Source organism: Eubalaena glacialis, chromosome 2, assembly GCF_028564815.1.
Source record: "Eubalaena glacialis isolate mEubGla1 chromosome 2, mEubGla1.1.hap2.+ XY, whole genome shotgun sequence".
NCBI classification, from domain to species: domain Eukaryota; kingdom Metazoa; phylum Chordata; class Mammalia; order Artiodactyla; family Balaenidae; genus Eubalaena; species Eubalaena glacialis.
In genome coordinates, this window is record NC_083717.1 from 131658963 (window position 1) to 131677345 (window position 18383).

Sequence of the window (18383 nt, forward strand, 5' to 3'; positions counted from 1 at the left end):
CCATTTATACTCAAAAAAAAGTTTACAGGTACTAACAAAGGACAAGGTAGATTTATAGAAAATGTTTTGTATGCCTTTCCTTTACGTTTGTGCCTACATTTTTATGGTCAAGTATGTATTTTTTACTCCTTTATTTTTAAAAAACACAAAAGTAAGTTGAAAATATTTCTATCTCTTAGGTACCTGAAGGGCCCTTTGAAGCAGTAACATTGACAAAAGCAAAGCCAGAATAGGAAGCATGAAATTATTATCACTAATGCATGGTACGGCTCAGAATCAGAAGGGTTCATTTCCATCTAAACTGTGAGAATGAGAAGTTTCCTATTTGTTTACCTTCTATTTGACTTTCAGCTTCACACAAAGCACTAAAAATTGGCTTGCCAGAAATATATAGCCCAAATGGGAATAACTTATGCAGGTACCATGTTGAAGATGATGTAGTAAACACATCCCCCAGCATTGTGGGAGAAAAATGTGCACATTTTTAAAGATTTTAGCAGACTTTGGCAGAGAGGCAGAGAACAAATGATGGGCCAGGGAAATCATAGGCATCTGCCACTACTTTTAGCTTTTACTCTTAAAATAATTTAATGTAAGCCATAGTTTATGTGACAAGTAATTGTTATTACCCAGCTTTTCAGAGCACTGTTATGTGTGGTAGTGCACTGGCATTATATTTGGGAAATCTCAGCTTGGAGACTCAGAGACACCACCTGAATAGCATTTAATAGCATTTTAAATAGCTTTAAAGTAACATTTTAGTTTAGAAATTAAGAACAGGCATTCTGGAACCAGACTTTTTATATTCAATCTACCACTTTTAATTGCTTTCATAGTTTGAGCAAGTTATTTAACCTATCTGTGCCTTAGTTTTCCAATCTGTAAATTAGGCATAATAATAGTACCCATCTCTTAAAGATGTAGTGAAGAATACTTGGCACATACTAAGTACCTAATAGGTGTAACTATTATTGTGATTACTATTCAAAGTAACTTCCCAAATGGAACCGTAATCTTGCTTTCAGCTAACCCCTGTTTGGCAGTTTAAGATTTTCTCCTGTTGTGTCATCCATGTCAATGGAGCTAAAAGAAAATACAAATCTCTGCCTTAGTATTAGATTTAGTATTAGTGTTAGACTCTAGGTGAGGTACTCAAACAATACTTGATTGAGAATTGAAGCCAGTACCATCAAAAACTTAAGAAAAATTTAAAATTTGATTTTAAGAAATGTTATTTTCTTACGATTATAAAAGTAAGGCCTGTTCGTTGTAGAAAATTTGGAAGTTACAGAAAAGAAAATCATATATAATCCTAACATTCAACAATAATCACTGTCAATGTTTTATTTCCTTGCTGTATTTTTCTGTTGTTTTTTTTTTTACCTAATTGGGCTCCAACTGTGTAAATAATTATATATCTATATTTTAATTTACAGTTGTTGAAAGCTCTCAGTAAAAATGAAATTATAAAAAGAATAGGAGAAATCATGTACTTTTTAAAAATATTTGAGATGGAAGGACCTTTGAAGCATATATAAAATTCAGGAACCCTAATAGGAGGAATAGAGAAATTTGCTAGATAGTAAAAAATACTATTAACATTGTTTAAAAATAAAAACAAACTGAAAAAAATTGTTTACAACACATGTGACAAAGGGCTAATTTTGTGACTGTACCAAGGTCGCTTATAAGTCTACAAGAAAAAGATGAACCATGCAGTAGAAAAATGGCTTAACCCTATTCATAATTCTAGTTATGCAAATTAAAATGTTTATCTTCCAGACTGGCAGAGATTTAAAAGTTGGTAGTATCCAGTATTTTGAATGGTTTGGAGAGGTAGAGAAGAGGGTATCAGTACAATGTTTTTTTGGTGGGTGATTTGGCAATAACTTTGGATGCCTAAAATGTTGAAATTCTACTCTTAGAAACGAATATATTCACACTACTATATAAAGTTATGTGTCCAAATATCTCAGTTATAGCATTGTTTGTAAGCAGAAAAGTGTAATCAACCTAAATATCTGTCAACTTAGGACCTGATATATGTTGAAACATCTATTTTAAATGAATGAGGGAGATCTGTATGTACTGATGTGGAACGATACCCAAAGTAAGTGTAAGAAAAAAGTTGAAGAGCAACAAACTGAATATGGCCCCACTTGTGTTAAAAGCAAACCAAAGGATTACCCATATATAAATGTTTGTTAGGTAAGTTTGTATATGACTAGAAAATTCCTAGAAATTACACATAAAAACTTAACAATAGTTAACTTTAGGAGTTGGGGATAGAGTATAAGACAATAAGAGGATTTTAGTTTTTCATTTATGTTTTTAAAATTTTCTTTACAATGAGTATATATTACTTTAAAATTAAAAATAAAATCACCATCAGGAAAAGTAAAAAGGCATTCTTGGTAAATATTCTAAAATAACTGTATCTTATGGATTACCACAATTTTTTAATCATTTCCCTGTTGGTGGGCATATTAGATTGTTTCTCATTTTTCACCATGGTAAATAATGCTGGGAAGAAGATCTCTGTGCACATTTCAGATGATTTCCTGTGAATGGATTCCCAGAAATAGAACTCTTGAGTCAAAGGGTAAGGATATTTTTAAAGGTCTCACTACATATTGCCAAATTGCTTTCCAAAATGATTGTAGCAATTTATCCGCCCACCAACAGTGTATAAAAGTGCCCAAATAGAACACATTTCTTCAAAGTTGCTTATTACATGATTGCTTCAACTATTTAGTTGCATTTGTGCCATGAATCTGCTACGTGAAAAGCGCTGGACGGTTTTAACCCAGACTTCTTAGATCAAACATTTTTAAAATTTGTAAACAAATTTTAAAATTTAATAAAATTTAATTTATTTAATAAAATAACCCAGAAAGGAAATATTCTTGACCTTCTTATTTGTCCTCTTTCTCTCTCTCGCTCTCTTTTTTTTTTTAACATCTCTATTGAAGTATAATTGCTTTACAATGGTGTGTTAGTTTCTGCTGTATCACAAAGTGAATCAGCTATACGTATACATATATCCCCATATCCCCTCCCTCTCGCGTCTCCCTCCCACCCTCCCTATCCCACCCATCTAGGTGGTCACAAAGCACCGAGCTGATCTCCCTGTGCTATGTGGCTGCTTCCCACTAGCTATCTATTTTACATTTGGTAGTGTATATATGTCCATGCCACTCTCTCACTTTGTCCCAGCTAACCCTTCCCCCTCCCCATGTCCTCAAGTCCATTCTCTATGTCTGTGTCTTTATTCCTGTCCTGCCCCTAGGTTCTTCAGAACCATTTTTTTTTCCTTTTTTAGATTCCATATATATGTGTTAGCATACGGTATTTGTTTTTCTCTTTCTGACTTCATTCTTTATGACAGACTCTAGGTCCATGCATCTCGCTACAAATAACTCAGTTTCGTTTCTTTTTATGGCTGAGTAATATTCCATTATATATATGTGCCACATCTTCTTTATCCATTCATCTGTCGATGGACACTTCGGTTGCTTCCACGTCCTGGCTATTGTAAATAGAGCTGCAATGAACACTGTGGTACATGACTCTTTATGAATTATGGTTTTCTCAGTATATGCCCAGTAGTGGGATTGCTGGGTCGTATATGCCCAGTAGTGAGATTGCTGGGTGATATGGTAGTTCTATTTTTAGTTTTTTAAGGAACCTCCATACTGTTCTCCATAGTGGCTGTATCAATTTACATTCCCACCAACAGTGCAAGAGGGTTCCCTTTTCTCCACACCCTCTCCAGCATTTATTGTAGGCAGACTTTTTGATGATGGCCATTCTGACTGGTGTGAGGTGATACCTCACTGTAGTTTTGATTTGCATTTCTCTAATGATTAGTGATGTTGAGCATCCTTTCATATGTTTGTTGGCAATCTGTATATCTTCTTTGGAGAAATGTCTATTTAGATCTTCTGCCCATTTTTGGATTGGGTTGTTTGTTTTTTTGACATTGAGCTGCATGAGCTGCTTGTATATTTTGGAGATTAATCCTTTGTCAGTTGCTTCATTTGAAAATATTTTCTCCCATTCTGAGGGTTGTCTTTTGGTCTTGTTTATGGTTTCCTTTGCTGTGCAAAAGCTTTTAAGTATCATTAGGTCCCATTTGTTTACTTTTGTTTTTATTTCCATTTCTCTAGGAGGTGGGTCAAAAAGGATCATGCTGTGATTTATGTCATAGAGTGTTCTGCCTATGTTTTCCTCTAAGTTTTATAGTGTCTGGCCTTACATTTAGGTCATTAATCCATTTTGAGTTTATTTTTGTGTATGGTGTTAGGGAATATTCTAATTTCATTCTTTTACATACAGCTGTCCAGTTTTCCAGCACCACTTATTGAAGAGGCTGTCTTTTCTCCATTGTGCATTCTTGCCTCCTTTATCATAGATAAGGTGACCATATGTGCAAGGGTTTATCTCTGGGCTTTCCATCCTGTTCCATTGATCTATATTTCTGTTTTTGTGTCAGTACCATACTGTCTTGTTTACTGTAGCTTTGCAGTATAGTCTGAAGTCAGGGAGCCTGATTCCTCCAGCTCCGTTTTTCTTTCTCAAGATTGCTTTGGCTATTTGGGGTCTTTGGTGTTTCCATACAGATTGTGAAATTCTTTGTTCTAGTTCTGTGAAAAATGCCATTGGTAGTTTGATAGGGATTGCACTGAATCTGTAGATTGCTTTGGGTAGTATAGTCATTTTCACAATGTTGATTCTTCCAATCCAAGAACATGGTATGTCTCTCCATCTGTTTGTATCGTCTTTAATTTCTTTCATTGGTGTCTTATAGTTTTCTGTATACAGGTCTTTTGTCTCCTTAGGTAGGTTTATTCCTAGGTATTTTATTCTTTTTGTTGCAGTGGTAAATGGGAGTGTTTCCTTAATTTCTGTTTCAGATTTTTCTTCATTAGTGTATAGGAATGCAAGAGATTTCTGTGCATTAATTTTGTAACCTGCTACTTTACCAAATTCATTGATTAGCTCTAGTAGTTTTCTGGTAGCATCTTTAGGATTCTCTATGTATAGTATCATGTCATCTGCAAACAGTGACAGCTTTACTTCTTCTTTTCCGATTTGGATTCCTTTTATTTCTTTTTCTTCTCTGATTGCTGTGGCTAAAACTTCCAAAACTATGTTGAATAATAGTGGTGAGAGTGGGCAACCTTGTTTGTTTTTGATCTTAGTGGAAATGGTTTCAGATTTTCACCACTGAGAACAATGCTAGCTGTGGGTTTGTCATATATGGCCTTTATTATGTTGAGGTAAGTTCCCTCTATGCCTACTTTCTGGAGGGTTTTTATCATAAATGGGTGTTGAATTTTGTCATAAGCTTTTTCTGCATCTATTGAGATGATCATATGGTTTTTCTCCTTCAATTTGTTAATATGTTTTATCACATTGATTGATTTACGTATATATTGAAGAATCCTTGCATTCCTGGGATAAACCCCACTTGATCATGGTGTATGATCCTTTTAATGTGCTGTTGGATTCTGTTTGCTAGTATTTTCTCTCTCTTAATACAGTTGCCTTTAAGTGTGCACAAAGGAAAGATTAGGAATCTTAGTTCTAGAATTTTTCATCTTTGTGTGAAGAAGTTTCCAGGGTTTTTTCTGTGGAATAATGTACAGGTCATTTATGTTTTTTCCATGAACCCTCTACATAATATGTGACAAATTCTTCTTGGTCCTTTTCTATTAATGGTCAATTATGTATCCAGCATTGTTCTCTGTAAGTTCATAAATTAGAAAAGACCATTTTTACATTCATTATTTAGGGAGTAACACCTTGATCACATATCTTGATCTCAGAGTCTACAGTTTAGGGGTGATAGTGATTTAAGGAGCTAAAAATAAGTTCTGGTTGTGAATTTATTTTCTCAATTTTCATATGCACTTTTTTATATTTTAATTTTTTTGAAGTCAGATTATGTCTTATAATTGATGTCAGTAGAAACTTGCCAGTCACCATGTAGAGCTGAGACTTACTGGTGGTTGTCATTGCCTGGGAATGTGCAAATTTAGCTGTACACAGCTATGTCTATTCATCCACTTGTGACCTCAGTTGAGTTAGTTGTATTGGCAGCTCCACACGCTGTTTAATTTTAACCTTAATCTTAACTTTAAATATTTGCTGAGGGTTTTCTAACCATGCAGTAAAAGGTGGTGGTAATTGACACATTTCTCAGAGTAACGCACAGAATTTTAAAGCAAGGAGAGGTTGTTAGAACCGATTTTTGCAGAATGGCATAATTCATTGAAAGAAAAAGCAATAATCAAATATGAAATGCAGGTAAACCCCCAGTATTCTTCACTCTGTTTTTGCTGTTGGTCTTAAAAGTGATACAAAAGTAAAGGTGAAGAACACAGGTTCTCAGGAGAGTAGTATGTATGTTACATGTCATAGAGCTGCTATGGCCAAAAGTAATTCAGAAGAGCCTTTAACTCAGATATGAAGATTCCTATTTAAATGTTACTTGTGATTCTGAAAAAAAAAATACGGCATGGAACTATATGATTAATATATAATTTTGTTTGTTACTGAAGAAGAAAACTTTTTTTGTTTTTTGCTTAAAAGTTATTACTAAATCCATGGTTCATCTTGTAGTTTCTGGTGTCTTAATACCATTATAGGATATACTGAATGGAACTGGAGATTGTAAAGTCCCCGAGTAGATTTCACTTTTGGCACAGTTTAGGGTTTTGATCAAGTAATGTCTCATTTCTTTAGTACCTACATTGAGGTATAATTCATAAGCCATAATATTCATCCTTTTAAAGTGTACAGTTCAGTGAGTTTTAGTACAGTGAGCCCTCTGAATCTGCTGGTTCTGCATCTTCAGATATGGAGGGCCAACTGCCATTTTTATAGAAGGGACTTGAGCATCCATGGCTTTTGGTATCTACCAGGGTTCTGGAACCAATCCCCACTGGATACTAAGGGACAACTCTATATTTACAGAGTTTTGCAATCATTATTGCTATCAAATTCCAGAATATTTTTCATTCCCCTCAAAGTAACCCCATACCCTTTAGTGGTCACTCTCAATTCCTTTCTCCCCTTACCCTTGGTAACCACTAATCTATTTTCTGTCTTCATGGATTTGCCTATTCTAGACATTTCATATTTTTACTTAGCATGCTTCCAAATTTCATCCATATTTGTAGCATGAATCAGTGCTTCATTACGTTTTTAAAAATATTTATTTATTTATTTATTTATTTATTTATTTATTTGGCTGTGTTGGTCTTAGTTGCGACACACAGGATCTTCGTTGCGGCACACGGGCTTCTCTCTAGCTGTAGCACGCGGGCTCTAGAGCGCATGGGCTTGGTTGCCCCACAGCATGTGGGATCTTAGTTCCCCGACCGGGGATCGAACCTGCATCCCCTGCATTGGAAGGTGGATTCCTAACCACTGGACCACCAGGGAAGTCCCAGTACTTCATTACTTTTTTTTTTTTTTTTTTGAACTTTTACATTTATTTATTTATTTATTTATTTATTTATTTATTTATGGCTGTGTTGGGTCTTCATTTCTGTGTGAGGGCTTTATCTAGTTGCGGCAAGTGGGGGCCACTCTTCATCGCGGTGCGCGGGCCTCTCATTATCGCGGCCTCTCTTGTTGCGGAGCACAGGCTCCAGACTCGCAGGGTCAGTAGTTGTGGCTCACGGGCCTAGTTGCTCCGCGGCATGTGGGATCTTCCCAGACCGGGACTCGAACCCGTGTCCCCTGCATTAGCAGGCAGATTCTCAACCACTGCACCACCAGGGAAGCCCCTTCATTACTTTTTATTGCTGAATAATGTTCCCTTGTATGGATATGCCACATTTTATTTATCTCTTCATTAGTTTGTGGAGATTTGGATTATTTCCACTTTTGGCTATTAAGAATAATGCTACTGTGAACACTTCATGTACATGTTTTGTGTGGGCATGTTTTCAGTTCTCTTGGGTATATACCTAAGCAGTGGAATTTCCAGATCATATGGTAGCTCTCTGTTTAACCTTTTAAGGAACTGCCAAACTTCCAAAGCAGCTGCACCATTTTACATTTCCACCAGCAGTATATAAGATTCCAATTTCTCCACGTCCTTACCAACACTTGTTATTACCAGTCTTTTTTATTATAGCTATCCTAATAGGTATGAAATGGTACCTCATTGTAGTTTTGATTTGCATTTCCTAATGGTGTATGATGTTGAGCATTTTTCATGTGCTTTTTGGCCATTTATATATCTTCTTTGGAGAAATGTCTATTAAAATCCTTTGCTTATTTTTTAATAGTGTTACTTGTCTTTTTATTGAGTTGTAATTTTTTCATGTATTCTGAATACTAGGGCTTTATCAGATATATGATTTGCAAATATTTTCTCCCATTTGGATTGTCTTTCCAGTCTCTTGATGGTATCCTTTGAAGCACAAAAGTTTTTAATTTTGATGAAGTCCAATTTGTCTTTTTTTTTTTTGCCTGTTGTTGGTGTCCTATCTAAAGAAATCATTGCCTGGGACTTCCCTGGTGGTCCAGTGGTTAAGACTCTGTGCTTCCACGCAGGGGGCTCGGGTTCAGTCCCTGGTTGGGAAACTAAGATCCCACATGCCACGCTGTGCAGCGTGCATGCATGCATGCATCAATCAATCAATCAATCAATCATTGCCTAATCCAGGATCATGAAGATTTATGCCTATCTTTTCTTCTAAAGTTCTGTAGTTTTAGTTCTTGAATTTATAGTGTCTGCATTTTTTTTAAACATCTTTATTGGAGTATAATTGTTTTACAATGGTGTGTTAGTTTCTGCTTTATAACAAAGTGAATCAGCTATACGTATACATATATCCCCATAGCTCCTCCCTCTTGCGTCTCCCTCCCCACTCTCCCTATCCCACCCCTCTAGGTGGTCACAAAGCACTGAGCTGATCTCCCTGTGCTATGTGGTTGCTTCCCACTAGCTATCTATTTACATTTTAGTGTCTGCATTTTTAGAGAAACAATCTTCTTTTTTTTAAATTGAAGTATAGTTGATTTACGATGTTGTGTTAGTTTCCGGTATACAGCAAAGTGATTCAGTTATATATGTATATATTCTTTTTCAGATTCTTTTCCACTGTAAGTTGTCACAAGATATTCAATATAGTTCCCTGTGCTCTACAGTAGGACCTTATTGTATATCTATTTTATATATAGTAGCTTGTACCCAGACTCCTAATTTATCCCCCGTCCCCCTTTGGTAACATAAGTTTGTTTTCTATGGCTCTGAGTCTGTTTCTGCTTTGTACATAAGTTCATTTGTATCATTTTTTAGATTCCACATATAAGTGATATCATACGATATTTGTCTTTGTCTGACTTAGTATGATAATCTCTAGATTCATCCATGTTGCTGCAAATGGCATTATTTCATTCTTTTTTGTGGCTGAGTAGTATTCCACTGTATATATATACCACATCTTCTTTATCCATTCATCTGTCGATGGACACCTAGGTTGCTTCCATGTCTTGGCTATTGTAAATAGTGCTTCTATGAACATTGGGGTGCATGTATCTTTTCAATTTAGAGTTTTCTCCAGATGTATGCCCAGGAATGGGATTGCTGGATCATATGGTAACTCTATTTTCAATTTTTTAAGGAACCTCCATACTGTTTTCCATAGTGGCTGCACCAATTTATATTCCCACCAACAGTGTAGGAGGGTTCCCTTTTAAAGAAGCAATCTTCAATAGATGATAAACCAACATAATTTAGAGTGTAGTGAGATTTAGACAGGACTAGCCTTGACCCTTTCTAAATCATCTGTTGAACCTTTAGTACATCTGGGCAAAATAAGACTTGTTACTCACCTTGTAGATGTTTTTCAAGTGTTAAGTGTATTCTGCTTTTCAAAAATATTTACTTGGTTGCAGTGTTTCAGAAGAAGAAAGGTTTTGGTTTGTATTTTTATTTTTGAGAAGAGGGAAGGGTTCTGAGTGACTGGCAGGTTAATTATTGATGTATAGCTTCCATTTTGAGAAGAACAGTTAGAGCATCTTAGCAGGGAATTACAATGTAGAATCAGTTACTGTTTATCGAGCAACTGTTCCATGCCAGATACTGTTTTAAGATGTGAGGGTATGTCTATAGGCTGATAAATGCTACGAATGCTGGAACATGATTAGGCTGATGGTTATGTTATCTAAACAAGAAATTCCTAGTATATTTTGCATCTTGTTGTCTATTGAGAGTGATTCTTGTGTTTGTGTATGACTCTTTTCTTAAAAATTTACTTGGAATGTAAAAATAGAGAATAATGTTTACCCAAAATACATGGGATAAGAATTAAAAAAAAAAAATTTTAAGTATTGCAAAATGGTTTTGTAACATTCAGTTCTCCAGAACATGTTGTAATTTGGGAGAAACAATGACTAGATTAGAAAGTGTTAGGTATGAACCCTTGTACGGCACTTGAGCCAGCCTTTATGTAGCACTTAGACTAACATTCCTTTTTCATTACCTGCAAGCTGTAGTGTTTTGGATTTTCTTGAATCTGATTTCTTTTCTTTTAATTTAATAAACTATGTTTTGGGAGCAGCATGGATTTTTTTATGAACAGCCATCTCCCAACAACATGTTATTTAGGCTCTTACAAATACTTCTGAGGAAAAGCACTGCATAATGAGAGGTAGAAATTAAATTGTATCCATATTTTTTTAAGCTCAAGTGAGTGAGTAATTGGCACCACCATCCTCCAAGGATTGTAACCTCAACTACTCTTTTTCACTAGCCCCACATCCAGTTGACTGACAAGTTTTAATGGTCATGATTCCCAAATATATCCTGTAATCTAATCACTTCTTTCTATCTCTATTAACATCATCTCTCACCTAAACTCCTAAGTGGCCTCCTTGCTTTTTCATCCTTGCCTCATTGACTTTGCAGGATACTTAGGATAAAATCCAAGTTTCTTATCATGGATTATAGTACTTTTCATCATCTGATCTTTACCTGTTTTCAGCCTCATCTCTGGTTTTTTTCTCTTTGCCTTTCACTGAATTACAGACACACTAGGATTTTTCCTGTTCCTCAGACATTCCAAACTTGTTCCTTCCTCAAGATCTTTGTACTTGGTATTCCTTCAGCCTTTAATGTGTTTCCTTCTTAAAACAACTGGATCATGATCAGCATCTCAAAGATCTTCCCTGATTCTTCTAAAGTAACCCCACTCTGCTAACCCAACCTATGCCTGTATTTTCAGTTACAACAACCTTTTTTGTTTCTATGGTGGATTAAAAATGGCCACAGCTTCTTTGCAGTTTGCCTCATCATGAGATGGAGTCTGGTTCCCCATCTCTTGAATCTGGGGTTGCCTTATGACTTGCCTTGTGAATGTAACAGAAGTGACATTGTGGGACTTGGGCTCAGAAGGCCATGCAGCTATGCTGTTACTCTCTAGGAACTACACCTTATGAATAAGCCGAGGTTAGTCTCATTGAGGAGGAGATGCCACATGGAGAGAGAGAGGGGGGTGGGGGGAGAGAGAGAGAACTCAGCCTTCCCAACTAAGGCTCCAGATGTGTGAGTAAAGTCATCTGGTACCGACAACCTCCAGGCAGCCTGCCAAATGATTGTGAGCACATGAATGAGCCTAGCCTATACCACGTGGAACAGAATAACGTCCAGCTGAGCCCAACCCAAATTGCCAATCCATAGTATTGTGAGAAAGTAAGAGATTATTTTAATCCAAGTTTTTGAGTGGTTTATCACACAGCAGTAGATAACTGATTTAATTCCTTCATAGCACTTAGTATCTATAATTACCTATACATTTCTCTGTTAACTTTGTTACTGTCCTTCATTACGATGCAAATGCCCTGAGATTGAAGATCTTGTGTACCTTGCTTGCAGTTTTATCCTCAGCACTGAGAAAAGGGCCTTGAACATCATAAGTGCTCAGGTGATGCTTAGTGAATGATTGAAAGAATGAACAAATGGATATACAGTAATTCATATAACCTGTTATAAATAACTTACCTGCTTTTCAGGATTAACTGAAAACTTCTTGAGTTTTATTCTTGGCAGCTTACTTCACACAGTAGCTATGTGACCTAGGCTAAGTTACTTAACCTCCTGGTTCCTACGTGATGATTAAATGAGCTAATCCTTGAAAAGCACTATTGCAGTGCCTGGCGCACAGTCCAATAAATGCAAAAGAAAAAAAACACAACAACCCTGTGAGTTCATTTAGTTGTCTATGGTCTTAACTCTGTAGAAATAAAAGCATAGTAGTTTTTTATGATGTGTTTAGTCTCCTAATTTAAATAACTGACTACTCTTGTAGTTTTTTCAGTTTGGGGTCTTCATGTTTTTTTTTTTTTTAACATCTTTATGGGAGTATAATTGCTTTACAATGGTGTGTTAGTTTCTGCTATATAACAAAGTGAATCAGCTATACGTATACATATATCCCCATATCTCCTCCCTCTTGTGTCTCTCTCCCACCCTCCCTATCCCACCCCTCTAGGTGGTCACAAAGCACCGAGCTGATCTCCCTGTGCTATGGCTGCTTCCCATTAGCTATCTATTTTACATTTGGTAGTGTATATATGTCCATGCCACTCTCTCACTTTGTCTCAGCTTACCCTTCCCCCTCCCCGTGTCCTCATTCATTCTTTTTGAACTGATGCTTAGAACCTAAACTTGAGTCTCTAAATAAATAGCTAACTTCTCTGTAGAGTAAGTAAATGAGAAATATATTAACAATATAGAGAAGACAAAGGACAGACTATATTAGCCAGGATAGGCTAGGTAATGCTGCAGTAATAAACTGAAAATTTCATTGGCTTAAAATGAATTATTTTTTTGTTCATGCTATATGTCCATTTTAGGTCATCTTTGTCATCACCATTCTCATTCCAGGACCCAGAATAACTTTCTGAAATATTGCCAGTCACTGTGGCAGAGGGAAAAGGGAAAGTGGTGAAGCACACACTGACTCAAAGCTTCTGCTCAGATATGATACCAGTTAATACAGGTTGCATAGCTACACCTGAGTTCAGCAGCATAGGAAAGGCAGTCCTACCATGTGCCTGGAAGGAGAAAGAGGATTAGTATTTTTTAACAGCTCTGATGACTACCGCACTGAAGTTGGTGATGTCTTGCTTGTTACAGTGGTCAAGTCCAGGAGTCAGATACGAGTTTCATCATGTTAGTGCAAACTGTCTGTGCCTAGATTCCTTTTTTCAATATCAAATTCCTTCACTATGGTTTTATGTGGAAAGAACTGATGCTTTTATTGACCGTTTTTCCCAGAATGATCAAGTAGGAATTCTAAACTCTCCATAACTCATACTTTACACATACTTTCACAACTTTCATTTTTAGACGGATTTTTCTTTTGAGCCACCAAGTCATTATTAATAATGGGTGATGCGAGATTGCCTTGAGGGGACAGGGGCAACATCCTAAGCTTTCACCCAGAAAACAAAGGATATCAAATAGAAAGCTTCTCATCCTGCATTTTCGCCCTTGTCATCTCCTCCCCCCGCCACTGGCACTCCCACCCCAACACACAGGCCTCCCCAGGAGTCAGTCCTTTTTTTTTTCCCCTTGCTCCTTTTGGGTTGCATTTGGGGTTTTCAGTTGTTCATAAGCTCCTCTAGTAGAGGGTGTATAGGGGGAAAAGTACATCATTTTAGTTAATCTTGCTAGCTGTTCAAAACTCTGTTCCCTGTTTTTGTAGATAACTAAGAATTGGTTAAAATGGCTTCCACAGAAAGAAAATTTATAATGTAATTTAAAAGAATTATGGCCAGACATCAGCACCTAATGCTTTCATTCTTACAGCATGCTTGGGGCATTGAATAGAAAGTAGTTTGGTAGAAACACTGCAGAATTTGTTTTGATTGCCATCTCTTAGTTGGTTTTACTACAGTGAGAGAAAAATGGAGGAAGAAAGGGTATTAGCCATTAAAAGTCATTTGGCAGTAGCATTTACTTGGCAGTGAGTTCTCGTTTTTTTCCTGCCACCCAAGTTATTTTATTTCTTTCTGTTGATTTACATAACCTCTTGTAAATGTTTCAATACCATAAAGAACCTAAAATAAAATAAACTATGCTCGGTGGGTTTTTTTGTGTTTGTAAATCCTGGGCATATTTTTTTTTGCCCGAACTATAGAAATGTTTGGAGTTTGACACCAACTGTGCTTGAAATTATGTTTCAATAATGTTATAGTAGCAAGGAAACTCCTTCCTATGTTTGCAAGGGCAAATGTTAGATTAAGTGAAATTTTTAGTACACCTTCTTAACTTTTAATACTCTTCTCCATCTAATTGTTTCTCGTGCTTAAAGACTAGCTCTTAAGGGCTGGCTTTAGAGGTAGAAGGTCTTGTAACTGGGTCTCAAAACTTGGGGGTCATGCTGCTTTTATTGCCTTCAAAGAAGGCTGTCCCCATGTCTACTCTGAGAAGGTGTTTGAGTAATTTTTTTCCTATATCGAAATCTAGAATCAAAAACTTGTCATTTTTCCCAGTTTACTTTCATAAATTTTGTTGAGTAGTAATGATTGGAAATAAGTGATCGGAGATTACGTCTAAGCATTCTAATTTTAGTCAACTACTTATCAATAGTTTCTTTCCAGTGGATTTTAAAAAGTGGTTCTTTCAGTGTTTTTAAGGCTAGGGGTTATGGGAACAATTATTAATCCAGTTATTCCAGGTTAAACTCTAATCCAGGAAGGGACTTCATTTTTTACTTTCTAGAATTATATATATTTATGAGTACTTATTACATTTCTTTAAAAAACAACTCACATATTTTTAAAGATAAGAAAATTTAAAATCTTTAAACTTAACCACTAATGTTTCTGCTATACTTTAGAATATTGATTCTCAAGCTTTAGTGTGCATCAGAATCACCTAGAGGGCTTGCTAAAACAGGATTTCTGGCCCTGCACCCGAGTTCCCGATTCGGAAGGTCTGGGGTAGAGCTGATAATTTACATTTCTTAAAAGTTCCTAGGTAATGCTGATGCTGCTGGTTTGGGGACCACGTTTTGAGAACCACTATTGCATAAAAACGTTTTCTCAGAAGTGTACTCATACTGCTTTACAAAAACAAGCAATTGTATAAGTCAAATACTCAAAACTATTAGAAGTCTAAATGATTCTTAGATTAGGAATCTATTTTTTAAACTAAATATATGAAACTCATTTTAAAGTACTAAAACCTGTTCCAAAGAATAATATACTTCTTCCACTTTCAAAATAGAAGTTTGTCATGTTTCCATAACCAACAGTTATGTTATCAAGTAGCTTATATTAGCATTATGATGGTTAAAGTTACCTAGAGTATGACTCTTAAAAAACTATGTTAAATAGCCCAAAGAGAATATGTTAATTGGAGAAAACCTGAGACTGAAAGTAATTATATGGAGTATCAAACCAATGGAATTGCATGTTTCGTTATAGTGCATCTGAAATAATCACCCAAATAAGTCACTGTTAGTATGTATTCAAAAGCCTGAAGATTTTTTTTTTAATCAGTGGAAACCATAAACTTGGACTGTGAATCTTAAGGCAACTCATCTGGTGGCAGCATTTAAGTCCTATTTCATTGGGGTTCAGGAAGGGCTGATAAGAATTCTCTAATCTATAAGTTTATTACATGGGGAGGGGGTAGACCTAATCTTGACTCCTTATGTTTAAAATAGTTAATCTAGCTAGTCAAGGGTGAACCCCCCCCCCCAAATGACGTGGGGAAATAAATAAGCATTAATGGATGACGCCAATCCAGAATTCACTGAAGAACACAAAGAAATGGTTCTTGGGTTTTTTTCTTACTATTTATCTTTCATGACATGATAAGTCAGGGAAGTCACATTGCCCTAGGTCAAATAATGCCAAACTGACTAGATGCTTCCTTCCATCCATGTGCCATTCCACCCATTTCACCTGCTTGACACTGGTAAGAGTTCTGTCTCGTCATGCCACTGCTGGAATAGTCTACACCACTCAGAATTATTCTTACATGTACCAATTGCTAATGAAGTGAATGATCAACTGTTAGATAAGTGGGTTTTTAGTAAAGTGATCAAAGAAGTAAGTAGAAAGACTTTGAAGGAAGTCGGGCAAAGTTTCTGTAATGAATTTGGCCTCATATCCTTTTCTTTCCAAATATCCCCAAAAGGTATACTCTGCATAGTGTTTGAAACAACATTTCCCCAATTGCATTAGTCAACTGATTGGGTATCTTAAAACAACATTGTTAGGAAAACAGCATTGCCAAACTCGCAAATCTGTTTTCTCTCTGGCAAAATCTTAATGGCAAGTTGATGCTCCTCTTGATGTGTCACTGATAATTTTGGTGTGATAACTATTTAGGGTGTGTTGAGATTGTCTTTGTGAATCATTATTGTATGTACTTTGCTTCTATGACAGTATTTCAAAATACGCTTCTCAGGAATGTGGTAGGTAGAGTGAAAGTATAATACTCACTTTAACTAAAAAATTTTTTAAATATTTGTTAGGTCTGGCAAGCAGCAATTCCAGAGTGAGTAGTAAATTTACTTAAGCATGTTTTTGAATCTATATAAATTATTCTTGCTTAATTATTATTACAATGGTACCACTTTATTCATCATTAATTTTGTGTTAAAATGCTTATTTTAAGATAAAAATTTTCCTTTTAAAATAGTTTCTATTTCAGATCTACCTAATTAGCTATGTTTTTTAGCTTTTAAAAAAGAATGTTGTACCAGTAGGGAATTTTGTAGTGCCAGAAGTGAGGAAGTGCTTAAAAAAACACACAATTATGGAGGTATGTCAAAGGAACATGGGAGTGAACAGAAAGCTTGTAATTGCCAAAGCTAAACTAAGTGAACAGCAAAATAAAGTAATACTAGGTTATAACCCAAAGTATAAAATAAATATCCATGAGTTCATACTACTATAAATAAATGATTAAATAAATAACTAAGTGGGGGAGAACAGACACATTTCTCGAGCAGAAGAATTCCAAATAATTAGTGTAAATTACTCTGCCCCCAGGGAGGTAGAGCATAACTGCCCCCTCTTTAAGTGTGGGCTGCACACTGACTTCCTTCCAAAGATTACAGTATGAAAAGGGGGAAAAAAGAATAACTTCACAGTGGAGAAACTTGACAAACACTTCCTCAGCCAGGTGATCAAAGTTAACATCAACAGTGATAAGTCATGTTGATAGTGTCTACTTTTGCTATGATGTTGTGGGAATGGCATCTTACCTCTGTGGTCTTCCTCCCTCAAACCCATAACCCCAGTCTAATCATGAGAAAAGCATCATCTAAATCCCAGTTGGGGGACATTCTACATAATACCTGACCAGTACTCCTCAAAAAACTGTCAAGGTCATCAAAATCAAGGAAAGTCTGAGAAACTGTCACAGCCAAGAGGAGTCTAATGAGACATGACAACTAAGTGTAATGTGGTATCCTGGATGGGATGCTATGACAGAAAAAGGACAGGAAGTGAAAACTAAGGGAATCTGAACAAAGTATGAGCTTTGGGTAATGATAATGTATCCATGCTGGTTCATTAATTGTGACAAATGTACCACACTAACAGAAGATATTGATGACACAGAAAACTAGGTACAGGGCACATGGGAACTCCCTATACTATCTTTGTAGCTTTTTGCTAAATCTAAAACTATTCTAAAATAAAACCTTTTTCTTTGAAGGAAAAATGCTATCCCCTTTTTTGATTATTGAGGATAATAAAAAGGAAAGGTTAGTGTTTTTTCTACTTTTACTCCATTTCTCAAAATCAAGTAATACTTGTTTCTGCCACGTAGTGTAACAGTTTTGCCCAGTCAGCTTTGGGTTTTTTTTTCTTTTTTTTCCAGGGGTTAATCTTGTTTGTGGTTTGCCTGTTGTGGAAGATCAGCATGTATTTTGGATGTTCTTTTTCCTCTTCTGTCTCCTTAGCAGTGGAGTAGGAAGGGTACTGGTCAAAGGAGAAACTGAAATAATAGCATAACTTGTTCAGAGCAGCTCTCCTATTCCTGTGTCTCAAGTAATCAAAAAGTGGTTGTTACCCAACTGATAACACTGGTTACCTCCAAAGGAAATAGTTATATAGATTGTTGGTTTTCATTATGATGCATTTGTGTAGTGTTAGAATTTTTTTAAATAATGAACTCATATTTCTTTTATAATCTGGAAAATAATCGAGGTTTATTTTTAGAGTCAGTGGAAATGCAGAGAAAAGAACTTACCCTTTCTGTGGTTTGAAATGCTTTAGAACTTAAAACCTTTTTTCCACACTTGATACACTGAACACTTTTGGTTATTTTGCATCAATTTTGTTTAGCTCTACCTGTGTTTTTCATTAGTTTAGCTGTATTAGTGAAATGG

General features: G+C 35.9%; 1 protein-coding gene across 3 annotated transcripts in view; it reads left to right on the plus strand.

The window, feature by feature from the left end:
- PRORP (protein only RNase P catalytic subunit) overlaps window positions 1–18383 on the plus strand; it is a 120188-nt gene that overhangs the window by 50522 nt on the left and 51283 nt on the right. The window lies entirely within an intron of this gene.